The sequence below is a fragment of the Jaculus jaculus genome, chromosome 4 (genome assembly GCF_020740685.1).
Source record: "Jaculus jaculus isolate mJacJac1 chromosome 4, mJacJac1.mat.Y.cur, whole genome shotgun sequence".
NCBI classification, from domain to species: domain Eukaryota; kingdom Metazoa; phylum Chordata; class Mammalia; order Rodentia; family Dipodidae; genus Jaculus; species Jaculus jaculus.
Window position 1 is genome coordinate 67,291,120 of NC_059105.1, and position 6,440 is coordinate 67,297,559.

Sequence of the window (6,440 nt, forward strand, 5' to 3'; positions counted from 1 at the left end):
ATGAGGAGGAGGAGGTGGCGGTTCATTGCTGATGGTCAGCCTAGTGCTAGTGGAAAGCTGCATATGTGTAACACACCGAGTTACTGTGACCTAGGAAAGGCTGCCAAGGATGTGTTCAACAAGGGACATGGGTTTGGCATGGTCAAAATAGATCTGAGAACCAAGTCTTGTAGTGGAGTGGAATTTTCTACTTCAGGTCGTGCTTACACTGATACAGGAAAATCATTAGGCAACCTAGAAACCAAATACAAGGTCTGTAATCACGGACTTACCTTCACTCAAAAATGGAACACGGGCTGGAGAGATGGCTTAGCGGCTAAGCGCTTGCCTGTGAAGCCTAAGGACCCCGGTTCGAGGCTTGGTTCCCCAGGACCCACGTTAGCCAGATGCACAAGGGGGCGCACGCGTCTGGAGTTCATTTGCAGAGGCTGGAAGCCCTGGCGCACCTATTCTCTCTCTCTATCTGCCTCTTTCTCTCTGTCACTCTCAAATAAATAAATAAATAAAAATGAACCAAAAAATATTTTTTAAAAAAATGGAACACAGACAATACTCTTGGAACAGAAATCTCTTTGGAGAACAAGTTGGCTGAAGGGTTGGAACTGACTCTTTTTTTTTTTTTTAATTTTTTTTTTAATTCATTTATTTGAGAGTGACAGACACAGAGAGAAAGACAGATAGAGGGGGAGAGAGAGAATGGGCGCACCAGGGCTTCCAGCCTCTGCAAACGAACTCCAGACGCGTGCGCCCCCTTGTGCATCTGGCTAACGTGGGTCCTGGGGAACCAAGCCTCAAACCGGGATCCGTAGGCTTCACAGGCAAGCGCTTAACCGCTAAGCCATCTCTCCAGCCCTGAAACTGACTCTTGATACCATATTTGTACCAAACACAAAAAAGAAGAGTGGGAAATTAAAGGCTTCCTATAAACAGAATTGTGTCAATTTTGGCAGTAATGTTGATATAGATTTTTCTGGACCAACCATCTATGGCTGGGCTGTGTTGGCTCTTGAAGGTTGCCTTGCTGGCTATCAGATGAGTTTTGACACAGCCAAATCTAAATTGTCTCAGAATACTTTTGCCCTGGGTTGTAAGGCTGCATATTTCCAACTACATACTCATGTGAATGATGGTACTGAATTTGGAGGCTCTATCTACCAAAAAGTTAATGAGAAGATTGAAACCTCAATAAACCTTGCATGGATGGCTGGCAGCAACAATACTCGTTTTGGCATCGCTGCTAAATATAAGATGGATTGCAAAACTTCTCTGTCTGCCAAAGTAAATAATGCCAGCCTAATTGGACTGGGCTATACTCAGACCCTTTGACAAGGAGTCAAATTAACCCTGTCAGCTTTAATTGATGGAAAGAACTTCAGCACAGGGGTCACAAGGTTGGGTTGGGGTTTGAACTGGAAGCTTAGTGTGGTTTTGAGTAGAGCATCGAATCTGTCCCTGGAAGTGAGGAGAAATGAATCCACTATGTTTTAGCCTTAAGTATCTTCTGTGAAATTTCAAAAGGGTGAACTTTTTACTCTTCCAAAGAATTGTAATCCTCCCTCTACTGAAGCCTAATGATTATAAGTCCATCCTAAGGGACGTCCTTGAAGGCATGCCTGGAAGTTGTTACATTTGTGCCACATTTCATTTGAGTTCTGCAGGGTTAATTTAAATGTGTTCCTCAGCAACAGCGACAGTAACAGTGTAGTGTCAACTTGAAGAAAAAGACCCAACCCTCCAGTTTGTACATCAGGTCCTGCATGTCCCACCCCCACTTTTTCCATGACCTTTTATTATATTGGTCTGTGTGCTGTAGTGGAAAGTTTGGTTTTGCATCAGAGTAAAATAAAATAAACCCATCACATTTGGAAACAAACAAACAAACAAAAAATCTGGGCAAGTGTTGGAATCAAAGAGGATCTACCATTGCCAAGTCTTGGTTTCCCACCAGAACTAGATGGTAAGGTCCTATTGCTGAACATGCCACGTGTTTGAGCTGCAGGTCACTGAAAAATCAAGCTGGAGCTGAGCTGAAAACCTCCCTGTGGACCAGCTGATAGAAAGTTGGAAAAGCTACATTGCATGCAACCCTATGGGAGAGAGAAGTCATCAACAGTAAGAAACAGAGGTGGACTGCCCACCAGACCAAATATGCCAGCTAGTGCAATAGTGGCATGTCTGTTATAAGGGAAACTAACTGCTCTCTAATTGGACTGGAGGCCCGCTCCATGGGAAGGAATAACATGCCTGGTACTGAAAACTTAGACAAAAGCCTATGGCAGAATAGGTCATGAGCTCTAGGAGAGCAGTGCCTGCTGATATCTGGCTAAATGCATATATTATGCTCACCAAACTGGCTAGTAAGTACTTTTCTTAAAGTTCATTCCCATATATTAATGCTATTCTCACTTTTGGTTAGAGAAGTTTCTCTTTTCAGATGGCAGTGACCTCTGGGATGACTCAGAAGGCACCATGGTGCTGAGAAGTGACAGGAGTGCTCAGCACCAAAACATCTCAATCACACCTTCCAAGGCTCAGGGTTCATTGCAGAAGAGGTGGCGGAAAGAATGTAAGAGCCAAAGGAAGGGTAGGACTGCTTACAATGCAACCTTTCATACACAAAATGGCCTGGATATCCATGACCTTGCAGTGTCTGGCATGACCTACACAAGATCATAATAGGAGAAAAAGAGGATGATATCAAAATAAAAGAGGCACTAATTGAGAGGGGGAGGAGACAAAATGGAGGATGGATTTGTGAGGGGGAAGTAGGGTGGGAAGGAAAATATGGTTCATTGTCTAGTTATGGAAGCTGTCAATAACAATTTTTTTTTTTTGAGGTAGGGTCTCACTCTAGCCCAGACTGACCTGAAATTCACTATGTAGTCTCAGGGTGGCCTTGAACTCATGGCAGTCTTCTACTTCTGCCTCCTGAGTGCTGGGATTAAAGGTGTGTGCCACCATGCCCAGCACAAAATTATTTTTAAAAAGGAGGCCCTACATATCCAGAAGCCAGAGACTGTTACTAGAAAAATTTCAGTGCCAGAGATGGGATACCTTCCAATGAGTTGTTGGCCAGGGATGTCCCTGATACCCCCAAAACATTACAGGCTATTGCCAGCCTCTTGGTTTCCCACCAGGAATAGATGATAAGACACTATTGCTGAAGATTCCACATGCCTGGGCTGCAAGGTCACTGAGAAACCAAACTGTGGCTGAGCTGAAAACCTTCTCCTGGTAGACCACCTGACAGAAAGCTGGAAAAAGCTGCACTGCATGCAGCCTTATGGGAGATAGAAGTCATCAGTGGTGAAAACTGGATACTGCAAGCCTCAACTTTGGCCAGCCAGGCCAAATGAGCTAATGGGTGCAATAATGGCATGTCTTTTATGGGGGAAATCAACTGCTCTCTAATTGGACTAGAGGCCCACTCTATGGGAGGGAATACATGGCTGGTACTGAAAACCTAACCAAAAGCCTATGGGAGGTCATGAGCATTAGGAGTACAATGCCTGCTCTTATCTGGCTAAATGCATATATTATGCCCACCAAACTGCCCTGTAAGCACTTTACTTAATGTTCATACTCATATGTTAATGCTGCTCTCACTTTTGGTTAGAGAAGCTTCTCTTTTCAGATGGCAGTGACGACTGGGGTGACCCAAAAGGCACCATAGTGCTGAGAAGACATGATGGAGGAGTGTTCAGCACTGAAACATCTCTATCACATCTTCCAAGGTTCATGGTCCATTGCAGAAGAGGTGGCGGGAAGAATGCAAGAGCCGAAGGAAGGGTAGGACTCCTTACAATGCAATTCCCAGAGAGAAATTAGCCTCGATATCCATGACCTCACAGTGCCTAGCACCATCTTCATAAGACCCTCATAACAGGAGGCAAGATGATGACATCAAAATAAAAGAGACACTAATGGAGAGAGGGAGGGGCTATGATGGAGTGTAGATTTGGAAAGAGGAAAGTGTGGGTGGGAAATTATGGTTGATTATGGAAGCTGTCAATAAAAAGGAAAGGGAAAAAAAGAGGCCCTAAACCAACTCATCCGCATGTATCACGTTACCACCCACATATGTAACACAGGTCTTTCCTCTCATTAACTGCTTCCTGATGATCATTAGAGAATAGTGTTGGCATAGGATGAGTAAGCAGTACGACTTCTGGGAGTTTGTCTTTTGTCAGAATAACTTGTACAATATGAAATAGATGGGCCATAGCAGTATTCTGTTTATTTGTTTTTGTTTGTTGATACAGGGCCTCATGTAGCCTAGACTGGCCTCAAATTTACTATGTAGATGAGGATGACTTTGAACTCCTTCATCCTCCTGCCTCTTCCTCCCAAGTGCTGAGATTATACATAGGGTTCCACTACCATGTCCAGCTTAGGATAGCTCTTTTTCATTTTTCTTCCCTCCAAGTCCCTAACCTCCCTTTTACTTTCTCTGTCCTTCCTCTTTGCTTTTCTTTGTTTTTTGTTTGTTTGTTTGTTTTTTGGTTTTGTTTTTCTTGCTTTCTTCTGATGCTGAGGGTGGAGCACAGGAAAGTACCACTGAGCTAGCTATAATCCAGCCCTCACAAGAGTATTCTTGCAAACAAACTCAGATTGCCAGTAGACCCCCTGTGTTTCCTCCAGACAATTGTAACTCAGATTAAATTCTACTTTTTGTGGGGTGGTTTCAAGGAAGGGTCTCACTCTAGCCCAGGCTGACCTGGAATTCACTCTGTATTCTCAGGGTGGCCTTGAACTCACAGTGATCCTCCTACCTCTGCCTCCCGAGTGCTGGGATTAAAGGCGTGCGCCACCACGCCCGGCTAAATTTTACTTCCTAAGAAGCTATAAGAAAACTTAGCTAGTCCCCATCTGGCTCTTACCCTCTAACACTCTACTCCTTTTCTATTGCTCAACAAATTAAATACCCAAACATTCAGACGCTAAATGTAAGTTCCTATTTCTCCAGATTTGGAATTCCACTGGTGCTATACTTACAGAGGTTATAGGTAAATGGGTAATTAGTACAGTGAATATAATAGTATTTTTTCTCTTCTCCGAGTTTCCCATAAGCAAGAATAAACAGTGCCACATATTACCTCCAATAGGGCTTTATAGTCTTTGAATCTAATTGTATCTAGGGGCTGCTGCTTTCCCTCAATGAAAAGTCTGCTTATCACAGACGAATTGCTTCTCTTTCTGACTTGTCCTTAGATTAGTTATGAATCATCACTTTCTCTACTCTCGAGGTTTTTTCATTGTTTGTTTTTGAGGCAAGATCTCACTCTAGACCAGCCTGACCTGGAGCTTACTCTGTAGCCTTAAGGCCGACCTCAAATTTAGGGTGATTCTTCTACATCAGCCTCTCAAGTGCTGGGAGTAAAGGTGTGAGCTATCACACCTGGTTCTACTTTCAAGTTTATTTATCCTTTAGTAATACTCTGCCCCAGCTAAAACTATGTTGTCTTCATCCCTCAGTTCTTAAAATGAGGACACATTCCTTTAACATGTAGTATGGATTTAAATACATATATATTTATTTGAGAAAGAAAGAATGGGCATGACAGGACCTCCTGCCACTGCAAACAAATGCCAGCCACTTTGTGCATCCAGATTTACATTGATAGTGGGAAATTAAACCCAGGCCATCACACTTTACAAGCAAGCACCTTTAACCACTGAGCCATTTCTCCAACCCATTACTATAGATTTTTGTTTGTTTGTTCTTTGATCCAGGGTGACCTGGAATTTACTTTGTCATTTCAGGCTTGCCTGGAACTCGCAGCAATCCTCCTACCTCTGTGCCTCCCAAATACTGGAAATAAAGGCTTGAGCCACCATTACTCATTACCATAGATTTAAAATGTATATATACATACATATACATATACATGTACATATACATATACATGTATGTGTGTGTATATATATATATATACATATGTATATGTATATGTATATATATATATGTATATATATATTGGTTTTTCGAAGTAGGGTCTCACTCTGGCCCAGACTGACCTGGAATTCACTATGGAGTCTCAGGGTAGCCTTGAACTCATAGCAATCCTCCTACCTCTGCCTCCCAAGTGCTGGGATTGAAGGCGTGCGACACCACGCCCGGCTTTAAAAATATTTTTATATATTTTTTTGAGGGAGAGAAAGAGGCAGAGAAACAGAGAGAGAGAGAGAGAGAGAGAGAGAGAATGGGCACACCAGGGCCTCCAGCCGCTGCAAACGAACTCCAGACACATGCCCCCTTGTGCATCTAGCTTACGTGGGTCCTAGAGAATCAAACTGGGGTCCTTTGGCTTTGCAGACAAACACCTTAACTGCTAAGCCATCTCTCCAGCCCTTAATATTTTATTTATTTATTTATTTATTTTTGGCTTTTCAAGGTGGGGTTCCAATTGAGCTCAGGCTGACCTGGAATTCACTATGTA

General features: G+C 43.0%; 1 pseudogene; it reads left to right on the plus strand.

Moving 5' to 3' along the window:
* Positions 1-1,421, plus strand: LOC101614681 (annotated as a pseudogene).
* The last annotated feature ends 5,019 nt before the right edge of the window (positions 1,422-6,440 follow it).